The 14,070-nt window shown below is 36.7% G+C and overlaps 1 protein-coding gene across 1 annotated transcript in view; it reads right to left on the bottom strand.

The window, feature by feature from the left end:
* LOC133560660 (voltage-dependent T-type calcium channel subunit alpha-1H-like) overlaps window positions 1–14,070 on the bottom strand; it is a 190,098-nt gene that overhangs the window by 87,023 nt on the left and 89,005 nt on the right. The window lies entirely within an intron of this gene.

Raw genomic sequence — 14,070 nt, forward strand, 5'->3', positions numbered from 1 at the left:
ACACTGTTAACCCACATCAAACAAGAATGACAAACACATTTCGGCAGAACATCCGCACCGTAACACAACATAAACACAACAGAACAAATACCCAGAACCCATTGCAGACCTAACTCTTCCGGGACACTACAATATACAGCCCCCGCTATCGGTACAGCATCAGATGACAAAAATGGAAAATTAATTGTGTTGCTAGGCAGAATCTTTTTTATTTGTTTAACATAACTTCATAGCTGTATGTTTTTTTTAGCTAGCTGATGGACTCAGCAACAGAACAAACACTTGTATTATTTATTTATATGTTGTTATTATTTTTGATTGGCCACTTGTTGCTAGGCAAACATGTGGGGCACAACTGTGTTTGCCCCAAAGGCCTTTTTTTTCCTCAATGGAATTAATGTATAAAACAAAACAACATTGTTGCCATTATTATCATGTCTGCGTTTAAATCCTTACTCTGTATTAAATATTAAAAATAAATATGGTGTAGCAGGAGACCCAACTTGTTTTAGGAGTAATGCGGCGTGCAGAATGTGAACGAAAGCAGAGAAATTAATTATGGAGCGCTGGGATTCAATTTACTTTATCAGGTGAAAGTTACATTTGCATAATTCCAATGTGTGCAACAGAAATACCATTTCATTGCTCGGTTTTTCTCAGCAACGAGTGAGTAAAAGGCGACAATGCATGTTTAGGCATTTTAAAATGAAGACAGAATGGACATATTTAAGTTGCTTTGACTGAAGAACAGCAAGGATTATATTGTGTTTATGTACTCTATATAGCATGACATTGACTATATTGTGTTTGTATACTCTACACAACATGAGATGGACTATATTTTGTTTATATATACTATATAACTTGACATGGACTATATTGTGTTTATATATACTATATAACTTGACATGTACTATATTGAGTTTGTACTTCAAATAACATGACATGGACTATATTTTGTTTATATATACTATATAACTTGACATGTACTATATTGACTTTGTACTTTAAATAACATGACATTGACTATATTGTGTTTATATATACTATATAACTTGACATGTGCAATATTGTGTTTGTACTTCAAATAACATGACAGGGACTACATTGTGTTTATATACTATATATAACATGACATGGACTATATTGTGTTTACTGTATATACTCTATATAACATGACATGTACTTTATTGTTTGTATACTTCATATACCATGACATGGACTATATTGTGTGTGTACTTCATATAGCATGACATGGACTATATTGTGTTTATATACTCTATATAACATGACATGGACTATATCGTGTTTGTACTTCATATAATTTGACATGGACTATATTGTATTTACTGTAGATACTCTAAATACCATGAAATGTACTATATTGTGTTTGTACTTCATATAACATGACATGGACTATATTGTGTTTCTATACTTCATATAACATGACATTGACTATATTGTGTTTATATACGCTATATAATGTGACATGTACTATATTGTGTCTGTATACTTCATCTAACATGGCATGTACTATATTGTGTTTATATACTCTATATAACATGACATGTACTATATTGTGTTTGTATACTTCACATACCATTACATGGACTATATTGTGTTTCTATACTTCATATAACATGACATGGACTATATTGTGTTTACTGTATATACTCTATATAACATGACATGTACTTTATTGTTTGTATACTTCATATAGCATGACATGGACTATATTGTGTTTATATACTCTATATAACATGACATGGACTATATCGTGTTTGTACTTCATATACAATGACATGTACTATGTTGTGTTCGTATACTCTATATAACATGACATGGACTATATTGTGTTTGTGCTTCATATCATTTGACATGGACTATATTGTATTTACTGTTGATACTCTAAATACCATGAAATGTACTATATTGTGTTTGTACTTCATATAACATGACATGGACTATATTGTGTTTGTACTTAATATAATTTGACATGGACTATATTGTATTTACTGTAGATACTCTAAATACCATGAAATGTACTATATTGTGTTTGTACTTCATATAACATGACATGGACTATATGTATTTATATATTCTTTATAACATGACATGGACTATATTGTGTTTCAATACTTCATATACCATGACATTGACTATCTTGTGTTTATATATTCTTTATAACATGACATGGACTATATTGTGTATATATACTCTATATAACATGACATGGACTATATTGTGTTTATATACGCTATATAACGTGACATGTACTATATTGTGTCTGTATACTTCATATAACATGACATTGACTATATTGTGTATATATACTCTATATAACATGACATGGACTATATTGTGTTTATATATACTTTATAACATGACATGTACTATATTGTGTTTGTATACTTCATATACCATGACATGGACTATATTGTGTTTATATACTCTATATAACGTGACATGTACTATATTGTGTTTGTATACTTCATATAACATGACATGTACTATATTGTGTATATATACTCTATATAACATGACATGTACTATATTGTGTTTGTATACTTCATATACCATGACATTGACTATATTGTGTGTGTACTTCATATTACATGACATGGACTATATTGTGTTTGTACTTCATATAACATGGCATGGACTATAATGTGTATATATACTCTATATAACATGACATGGACAATATTGTGTTTATATACGCTATATAACGTGACATGTACTATATTGTGTCTGTATACTTCATATAACATGGCATGTACTACATTGTGTTTCTATACTTCATATAACATGACATGGACTATATTGTGTTTGCATACTTTATATACCATGACATGGACTATAATGTGTTTATATACTCTATATAACGTGACATGTACTATATTGTGTCTGTATACTTCATATAACATGACATGTACTATATTGTGTCTGTATACTTCATATAACATGACATGTACTATATTGTGTTTGTATACTTCACATACCATTACATGGACTATATTGTGTTTGTATATTTCATATAACATGACATGTACTATATTGTGTGTGTACTTCATATTGCATGACATGAACTATATTTTGGTTTTTGTATACTTTGTATAGCATGACATGAATTGTATTGTGTTTGCATACTTTACATAACATATGTACTATAATGTGTTTATACACTTAGTATAACATATCATACACTATATAGTGTTTATATACTTTATATAACATGACATGTACTATATTGTGCTTATATAGTTTGTATGGTATGGCATGGACTATGTGTGTATACTTCATATAACATGACCTGGTATATATTCTTTGCATAATTTATATAGTATTACATGTACTATATTGTGCTTATATAGTTTGTATGGTATGGCATGGACTATGTGTGTATACTTCATATAACATGACCTGGTATATATTCTTTGCATAATTTATATAGTATTACATGTACTATATTGATGTTTCCCTCTTACACACATGTAAGAGGGATGTGTGCTATGGCTATGAGTTGTTTTTTCCCTTGGCCTCAGTCTGGACCCCCTCTCCAAGGGCCCAGGCTTAGACCGATTGTTTTATTTTAACTTATTTTTATTTTTTTCTTCCATTCCCCCATTGTTTACCTCTATCTCACCTTTTTTCTAGGGAGCGCCGGAAGTTGGCAGACCCGTCAGCGATCCTGTTCTGTCTCCCTGTAATGTTTGCCTGATCTTGAATGGGATTGTGTTGAAAATTTTAATTTCTCCTCAGGGATTAATAAAGTGTGTCTGATTCTAGTTCTGATTCTGATATTGTGCATATACTTTATATAGCATGGCATTGACTAATGTGTTTATGTACTTTATATATAGGATAACATGGACTATATTGTGTGTATGTATACTTTATATAACATGGACATGTACTATATTGTGTATATACTTTATATAAAATGGCATTGACCATATTATGTGTATACCTTATATAGCACGGCATCATCTATATTGTGTTAGTGTACTTTATGTAGCATAACATGGATAATATTTTGTGTATACTTTATATAGGATGACGCGTACTATATAGTGTATGAACTTTATATAGCATGACATGGACTATGTTGTGTGTGTATATACTTCATGTAACATGACATGTACTATGTTATGTGTGTACACTTCATGTAAAATTACATGTACTATGTTGCGTGTGTATATATATTTTGTGTAGCAAGACATGGACTATGTTGTGAGTGTGTATATACTTCATGTAACATGACATGGACTATGTTGTGTGTGTGTTTATACTTTGTGTAACATGACATGGACTATGTTGTGTGTGTATACTTCATATAGCATAAAAGAATAGAATAGATTCTTGTGGGAGACTCACTCTCACACTATTTATTAGAGCGGATGTGACATGTCTCTCTCGGTTTACGTGTGTGTGTGCGCGTGTGTGTGCATAGCAGAAATGTGAGCATGCCCAGTGACATCTGGCAGATCTCTCTCAGGAGCGAGTCTCTGAGGTGTTCCAGATGAAACAGAACACAGTCGCCGGGGTCACGTTCTTTCAGATGAGGGAACATTTGGCTGCACTACAGCAAAAACATCCGGAATGACTTTGCACTGCATTGCTTGGCACATTTTATGAAGCTGCAGTGTTATATATACAAGTAAAGGAGTCCCCAATGGTCTAATCTGCACTGATGCAGCCCCACAGGACTAATTATTGGACTCCTGTGAGACTGCATTTTACAGGGGCAGGTTTTAATAGTAATACTTAACTGACTGCGCAACACTTTTTCCATTTGTGTTTACATTTAATACAAAGTAAGAATTCAAATTCACAGTTATGTTTATTAATCAACACATCCCTTCATACGTATAGTTGTGTTTTTGCAGTGACTTCTTGATTTCCTGGTCTTCCCTGTCATTTTCCTGGCTTTACCTTCTGCCCTAACTTGCCAAGAGTAAAAGCATGACTGACATGATTGTTCATTTTTGTTTTTTGTATTTCTGCCGAGCAACAGAAAAAAGAAATACTGAAAAATTCTGTGGCTCTACTGTACATGACTAATTACAGTTTTTCCTTGTCCTTTCTCAGCTTTGTGGGACAGCTGAGGCCCACAGTCAACAGCAGACTGAGCATCAAAACACAGAAAAAAAAAGTCAGTAGATTTGACAGTAAAATACTGGCCGCTTAGTTGCCTGAATTTTCTGTTACAATTAAAGTTCCAATATATATTTTTTTAGCAATTTATGGTAATCTACAGTAAATACAACAACCATAAATTTTACAGTAAAAAAATGGCAGGTCAGTCGCCAGCATAAAAATAACTTTGGTATCATTGTTTATTTTATTTACCGTAAAAAACAAAAAATAACCACTATAAATAAACAGTAAAATTCTGGCCCCTGAACTGCCAGTTTTTTTAATGTAAAATAGTGGTATTTTTTTTACCGTTTACTGTAAAAAAAAAAAAAAAAAAAAAGTGTAAAAAAAAAAATAATAGCCAGAATGTTGTCATAGAAATAAAAGTAGTACCATTTATCTATTTGCAGTAATGTACTGTATTTTCCGGTAAAATTATGGCTACTGAGCTGACCATTTTTTTTTCTTCAGAGTAATGCATGCTGATTGTTTTTTTTAATTGTTTCTATTCTACCTAGCAACAAACGGCAAACGTAAAAACTGGCAGGTCGATCGCCAGAATTTTGCCACTAAAATAACTCCGGTACCATGTTCTTTAGTCACCGTAGTTTAATGTAAAAAAAAAAAATAAAAGACCCTTTATACTATGGTAAAATCCTGGCGACTGATCAACCAGTTTTTTATGAAAAATCTATTTTTTGTTTTTTTTATGTTTACTCTAAAAAAAGTCAGGTAAAATACTAGTATAACAGCTTAACCTGTATCGTTAAAATAACTAGGGTGCTAATTTTTCAATTTACAGCAATTCAGCTTAAAAAAAAACACTGTAAATAATACTGTAAAATTCTGGCGACAGAGCTGACACATTTTTATAAAAACAAAATCTTCAGGCTTGTTGTGTTTTTATGTTTCAATTCTACCTAGCAACAAATGGCAAACCTAAAAAGTGGCAGCTCAGTCACCAGAATTTTACAATTAAAATAATAATTCTGGTATTGTTTTTTTTTTATTCACCAAAATTCGGTGTAAAAAAAATTCTGCCGACTGAACTGCCAGAAATGTAGGTGTATATATATATATATATATATATATTGTTCACTGTAAAAAACTGTCCTGTAAAATACTAGCATTACAGCCAGAATTTTACCGTTAAAATAACTGAGGAGCCTTTTTTCCCATTCACAGTAACTTGGTCTAAAAAAACAGGATACATTTTGTTACACATTTTTATCGTAAAATCTGAAAGGGACATGCGGTAGAAAATGGATGAATGGAATCTACAGATTTCTTTCTACAGTGTAATGCATGTCTTTTAGGTTTCAATTCTACCTAGCAACAAATGCCACACCTAAAAACTGGCAGCTCAGTTGCCAGAAATGGACCATTAAAATAACTTGGTATAAAATAAAACACTGTATATACTACGGTGAAATTCTGGCGACTGAGCTATTTAAATGTTTCTTTTTCTTTTTTACGGTTTACTGTAAAAAAAAAAAAGAAAAAAAAAGGTGGTAAAATACTGACAAGACAGACATATTTTTTACAGTATAACTAACTGGAGTAAAAAAAAATTTAATATGCTATGTTTCGGTGTAAAAATCCCTGTAAATTTTACGGTAAAATTCTGGCGACTTAGCTGACACATTTGTATCACATGCCAACTGTTTTATGTTTCAACTTTACCTAGCAACAAATACTAAACCTAACGCACAATGCTAACCGTTTGAAGCATATATGTGTGTGATTTAGTACTTTACAAACTAAACATGTCAACCAATAAACATAAGCAATCCTGAAAACCAGGAGCCCCCTCGAGAGGAGAAAGACAGAGTTAAAACAGGCGGAGAAACTAAGGTAAGCCGCTAGTACTTTAGTTGGTGTCCTCTTCTACTGATTTTTTCCTTAAGGAGCTTAAAGAAATGCTGAAACAGCCCGAAGAAACACAGGCTATTGTGATTATTGAGAAGGAGATGGAACAGAAGTGAAGTCCGGAAATAGTAATTATTTTATATTTCTTTTTTTGCTTATAATGTTAACCGTATCAGTTTCGAAGTGATCGTGGACCAGGGCAATTGAGTGATCAAAATAAAAGTTTTACAAGCCCATTACATGCCCATCTACCCATTACTCAATTGATATTTAGGAAGTTGATTCATTTTCAGGAGTAAAAAATACATTGAGGGAACCTGCTAAGGAAATGTCCGTCCGTTAGACAAGCCTCCTCTCTTCCTGTTTTTAAATCTCTCTTAAAAACATACTTTTATGCCATGGCTTTTAACACTGAGTAATATCCATCCTGCAATGGCGCCCCATTATACAACTGCTGTGAACCTGTTTTTATGTTTTAGTTTTTTTTTTTTTTTATCATGTTCTGTTTGTGTTGTGTTGTGTTTGCTCAGTTTTCGTTTTTAACCTGCCCATTGTACAGCACTTTGGCTACCCCTGTGGTAAATTTTAAATGTGCTATATAAATAAAGTTGATTTGATTTGATCATCCGGTCGCTATGGGTCCTTTATATATAAGAAATGAAGATGAAAGCACTATAAATATTTAGATCAGGGTTGTCTAAACTTTTTTCCCCAAGGGCCGCATCCTGAAAATATGCATATATTTAAAGGGGAACTGCAGTTTTGGGGGAAATTTTGCCTGTGATTCACAATCCTTATGTAAGGAACTGCAGTTTTAGGGAAAATTTTGCATGTAATTCACAATCCTTATCTAAGGAATTGCAGTTTTAGGGAAAATTTTGCATGTATTTCACAATCTTATGTCAGACAAGAACACACATTTTTTTTTATGCAGTCTAACTAGTAAATAAGTGTTGGCAAAAATCAGCTAACAATGGAGCCAATGAGAGTCGCTCAAAATTACGCCTATAAAACGCTCTAAAAAAATATCCAAACACCTTCATCGTTTTATATACAGTACAGGCAAAGAGTTTGGACACACCTTCTCATTCAATGTGTTTTCTCTGTCATTGAAGGCATCAAAACTATGAATGAACACGTGGAGTTTTGTACTTAACAAAAAAAGATGAAATCACTGAAAATATGTTTTATATTCTACTTTCTTCAAAATAGCCCCCCCCCCTTGCTTTGATTACTGTTTGGCACAGTCTTGGCATTCTCTGGATGAGCTTCAAGAGCACCTGATAGGGTTTTCACTTCACAGGTGTCATAGTTTTGATGCCTTCAGTGATAATCTACAATGTAAATAGTAATACAAAAAACACATTGAAATGAGAAGGTGTGTCCAAATTGTGGCCTGCATATATAAATGTAATGTAGTAACAGGCACATTCATCATAACAAGGGCTGTGAACGTTAACGCATATGATTAAAAAAAAAAAAGTTGCATTACCATAAATGAATGAAGATAAATCAGTATTTGTTTTGCACAGGCAGTGATATTTAAAGTGATGTACTCTGCACCCTTCGACTCTGACTGAACTTTGTTCTTGATTGACATGGGGATTGTGAATAATGTCCCGGTCATAAATCTGCGTTCTAAGAACTCTGGCTTATTAGTGATTCCAAAAGCCCAAAAGTAGTCTGCGGGCTACAGAGCGTTTTTTCGATTCTATTCTAGTACTCTGGAATACCCAACTGGTCACATGCTACCTCAGTAGAAGCATTTAAGTCCAGTCTTAAAACTCATTTGTATACACTAGCCTTTAAATAGAGCCCCCTTTTAGACCAGTTGATCTGCCGTCTCTTTTCTGCTCTGCCCCCTCTCTTGCATGGAGAGGTAATCAGGTGACCACTGATGGTGCGCTAGCTGTTCAAAGTCGGTACCCGGGGTAGAACACTCATCTGTGCATCAGTTGGGGACGTCTATGCGCTGTTGGCCCGACTATAACTTACTCAGTGGCCTAGTGGTTAGAATGTCCACCCTAAGATCGGTAGGTTGTGAGTTCAAACCCCGGCCGAGTCATATCAAAGACTATCAAAATGGGACACATTACCTCCCTGCTTGACACTCAGCATCAAGTGTTGGAATTGGGGGTTAAATCACCCAAAATAATTCCCCAGCGCGGCCACCGTTGCTGCTCACTGCTCCCCTCACCTCCCAGGGGGTGATCTAAGGTGATGGGTCAAATGCAGAGAATAATTTCGGCACACCGCATGTGTGTGTGTGTGACAATCATTGGCACTATAACTTTTTAACTATGGACTGGACTCTCACACTATTAACTAGATCCACTCAACGTCCATTTCACCGGTTGCCCACCGGGGGTCCCCACATCATCGGTCCTCTCCAAGGTTTCTCATTGTGTCCGATGGGTTGAGTTTTTTCTTGCCCTGATGTGGGATCTGAGCCGAGGATATCGTTGACGTTTTGCAGCTCTTTGAGACACTTGTGAGTAAGGGCTAAAATAAACTGTGATTGATTGATAAATGACACCATTTTTAAAAAGGGCAGTTCCCAATTAAAGACAAAAATGTGTGTCTGTTTTGTTTTGTAAGTCTCAAGGCATAATATTGTTGTCATGTGATGGCGTGGTCGGGTCGGGGTTTGTTCTCCCGGAATGCAGGACGGACAGCTCCGGACGACAGCGTGAGGTAGGAGATGATAATTTAATCATAATAGACCCAAAAGACAGAAAAAAAACAAGGAAAAACGTGCCGATCGCACGGGAAGCTAAGATAACAGCTTAGCACAGGATCAAGATCAGGAATACACCAAAGTGACCAACGTTCCCTTAAAGGGGGAACATTATCACCAGACCTATGTAAGCGTCAATATATACCTTGATGGTGCAGAAAAAAGCCCATATATTTTTTTAACCGATTCCCGAACTCTAAATGGGTGAATTTTGGCGAATTAAACGCCTTTCTGTTCATCGCTCTTTTTGCAATGACGTCAGAACGTGACGTCTCCGAGGTAACACACCCGCCATTTTCATTTTCAACACATTACAAACACCGGGTCTCAGCTCTGTTATTTTCCGTTTTTTCGACTATTTTTTGGAACTTTGGAGACATCATGCCTCGTCGGTGTGTTGTCGGAGGGTGTAACAACACTAACAGGGAGGGATTCAAGTTGCACCACTGGCCCGAAGATGCGAAAGTGTCTGCCGCCAGACCCCCATTGAATGTACCAGAGTGTCTCCACATTTTACCGGCGATGACAGACATGGCACAGAGATGTATGGATAACCTGCAGATGCATTTGCAACTATAAATTCAATGAAATCACAAAGGTGAGTGTTGTTGATGTTGACTTATGTGCTAATCAGACATATTTGGTTGCGGCGTAACTACCAGCTAACCGATGCTAACATGCTATGCTAATCGATGCTAACATGCTATTTACCGGCGGTGCTAAAGCAGACATGGCACAGAGATGTATGGATAACCTGCAGATGCATTTGCAACTATATTACGTTTACTTCCACCCACATTTAATGCGAATAAAACACTTACCAATCGAAGGATTTAAGTTGCTCCAGTGTCATGAGATGCGAAAGTCCCGATCGTTTGGTCCGCACATTTTACCGGCGATGCTAACGCAGCTATTTGGCCATGCTATGGCTATGAATAACGTCAATAGCTATTAGCTCAATAGCTTCAGTTTCTTCTTCAATACTTTCATACTCCAACCATCCGTTTCAATACATGCGTAATCTGTTGAATCGCTTAAGTCGCTGAAATCCGAGTCTGAATCCGAGCTAATGTCGCTATATCTTGCTGTGGTATTCGCCGTTGTTTGTTTACATTGGCAGCACTGTGTGACGTCACAGGGAAATGGATAGTTGCATCGCAAATAGCGAAAATCAAGCTCTTTATAGCTTTTTTTAGGGATATTCGGGGACCGGTAAAATTTTGAAAAAAACTTCAAAAAATACAACAGGCCACTGGGAACTGATTTTTATTGTTTTTAACCCTTTTGAATTTGTGATAATGTTCCCCTTTAAGGTGCGCGCCTGTGCAATTGCACACTGCTCACGCGTCCTCTGCCCACGGCAATTCTATGCCGTGCACAAAATCCAATAAAAAAAATAAGCAATTTTCAAAGTAACTAACTACAAGAGGCCACAGAGACAACAGTTTTCGTTATAACTGCTCAATTATTGTAACGTCTGTCAAGACACTTTAAGGAGGACAAGAATTCCATCGATCACGTTATTGAGCGAAACTCTTTATAAAAAAATTAGCAAAAACATCACTAAACAATTCCCATTTAGCAAAGCTGGTCATTTTCTGCCGTACAAAGCAGACCAAAACCAACTTTGCCATCTGTCATATCAACAGCAGCCGCTCGCTCTTTCTCACTTGTGCCAACACATGCACATATGGCACTGAGCCAGTGATGCGTTTACAGCCACACAAAAAGTCTGACATTTCCAACACCGCACATTATGTGTAATTCCAGGTCGTTACACAATGATTTACCAATTAAATGTGTGCTCATTCTACTGTCATTCATTAAGAATTTTCATTTATAAATATTAATCATGAAATGCTGCTATTATATCAAAGAAATACTAATAAAAAGATATATATTTTACAAACGGAAAGTAACAGGAATGTACACGTGATCCAGTGCTTACATCTCATTGTGCAACATGTTTAAATGGGAACTAAATGCGATAACTGAAAAGGGGTACAAATGATTTCCAAAGCAGGACCCCACCCAGACATACAATACTAGTATACAGCTCATGAAAAACAATATTTGTTGTTCTTGTCATTGTTAGTGGGCCAAAACACTTATATTAGAAAATGATCACATGGAAGTGATTGCTGTTATTTGATTATAATAAGAAGAAATGTAACTTGTTATTTAGTCAGTTAGATTTTGCGTTTGCTCACACACATGAAAAATTAGAGGGAACATTAAAAGTGACGGTTGCATACCGCAAACAATGAAGCCAAAAAATAACTTTTTGCAACTCAACGCCCAAAAAACGGAAATGCTGATTATCGGTCGTGCTCGACACCGACATCTATTTAATAATACAACTCTAACATTTGACAACCAAACAATTAAACAAGGCGACTCGGTAAAGAATCTGGGTATTATCTTCGACCCAACTCTCTCCTTTGAGTCACACATTAAAAGCGTTACTAAAACGGCCTTCTTTCATCTCCGTAATATCGCTAAAATTCGCTCCATTCTGTCCACTAAAGACGCTGAGATCATTATCCATGCGTTTGTTACGTCTCGCCTCGACTACTGTAACGTATTATTTTCGGGTCTCCCCATGTCTAGCATTAAAAGATTACAGTTGGTACAAAATGCGGCTGCTAGACTTTTGACAAGAACAAGAAAGTTTGATCACATTACGCCTGTACTGGCTCACCTGCACTGGCTTCCTGTGCACTTAAGATGTGACTTTAAGGTTTTACTACTTACGTATAAAATACTACACGGTCTAGCTCCAGCCTATCTTGCCGATTGTATTGTACCATATGTCCCGGCAAGAAATCTGCGTTCAAAGGACTCCGGCTTATTAGTGATTCCCAGAGCCCAAAAAAAGTCTGCGGGCTATAGAGCGTTTTCCGTTCGGGCTCGAGTACTCTGGAATGCCCTCCCGATAACAGTTCGAGATGCCACCTCAGTAGAAGCATTTAAGTCTCACCTTAAAACTCATTTGTATACACTAACCTTTAAATAGACTCCCTTTTTAGACCAGTTGATCTGCCGTTTCTTTTCTTTTTCTCCTATGTCCCACTCTCCCTTGTGGAGGGGGTCCGGTCCAACCCGGTGGCCATGGATGACGTACTGGCTGTCCAAAGTCGGGACCCAGGATGAACCGCTCGTCCAGAGTCGGAACCCAGGATGGACCGCTCGCCTGTGTATCGGCTGGGACATCCCTGCGCCGCTTGGGATGGTTTCCTGCAGGCTCCGCTGTGAACGGGACTCTCGCTGCTGTTTTGGATCCGCTTTGGACAGGATCCATTATGGATTGAACTTTCACAGTATCATGTTAGACCTGCTCGACATCCATTGCTTTCGTCCTCTCCAAGGTTCTCATAGTCATCATTGTCACCAACGTCCCACTGGGTGTGAGTTTTCCTTGCCCTTATGTGGGCCCACCGAGGATGTCGTAGTGGTTTGTGTTGTGGTTTGTGCAGCCCTTTGAGACACTAGTGATTTAGGGCTATATAAGTAAACATTGATTGATTGAAGCCACACCGACTGGGGCGAGCAACGTGACTAAATAGCTCTCTCAGGTGAATGTGCAGAGCACTAATCAGAGGCAAGTGAAACCAGTTAGTACCCATGGAAACCAAAACAAACACCCAATGTGCACAAAACAGGAACTAAGGGAGTCCAAAACTAATAGAACATAACTAATGAAAACGTGATCCGGATCACATGACAAATGTTAGTTATTGGTAGCAAAATTTTCGCTTTTTCCGAATTTTTTCTGACATTCTTACTGTTTTTTTTTTTTTTCTACAATATGCTGCGGGCCAACAAAACCCAAGCTGCAGGCCGTAATTTGCCCTTTACCCGTCTTCGATAATACAGTGCACACTAAAATCCGATATTTACTACCTGATATTAACCTGCCAACAGGACAAGACAATCTCAAGTGAAAACTCCAATTAAAATTTAAGCGGTCTCGCCCAACCTCTGATTGATTAAAATTGTGTCCCCGTATTTGTGTGTGTTTCCGTCTCTCATTTATAAATCATGCAGTTCAGCAAATAAGCCAAAAGGCAATCGGGCCTGGTGCTCCGCCCTCCCTCTCCTTCCTCCGCTCCTATTTTTCTCTCTCTCTCTCACTCTCGCTTGTCCCAGGGTCACGCTTTAATTAACACTTCAGGTCTTATGAGTTCGTTCATCGTCGGACACACACACACACACACACACGCACACACATACACACACACACACACACACACACACACATCCCATGTGTGCCATGCAGCAAGTGTTGATTGGAGGGAGCGTTTATTGAGTCGGCCACGCACACC

The sequence above is a fragment of the Nerophis ophidion genome, linkage group LG01 (genome assembly GCF_033978795.1).
Source record: "Nerophis ophidion isolate RoL-2023_Sa linkage group LG01, RoL_Noph_v1.0, whole genome shotgun sequence".
NCBI lineage: Eukaryota > Metazoa > Chordata > Actinopteri > Syngnathiformes > Syngnathidae > Nerophis > Nerophis ophidion.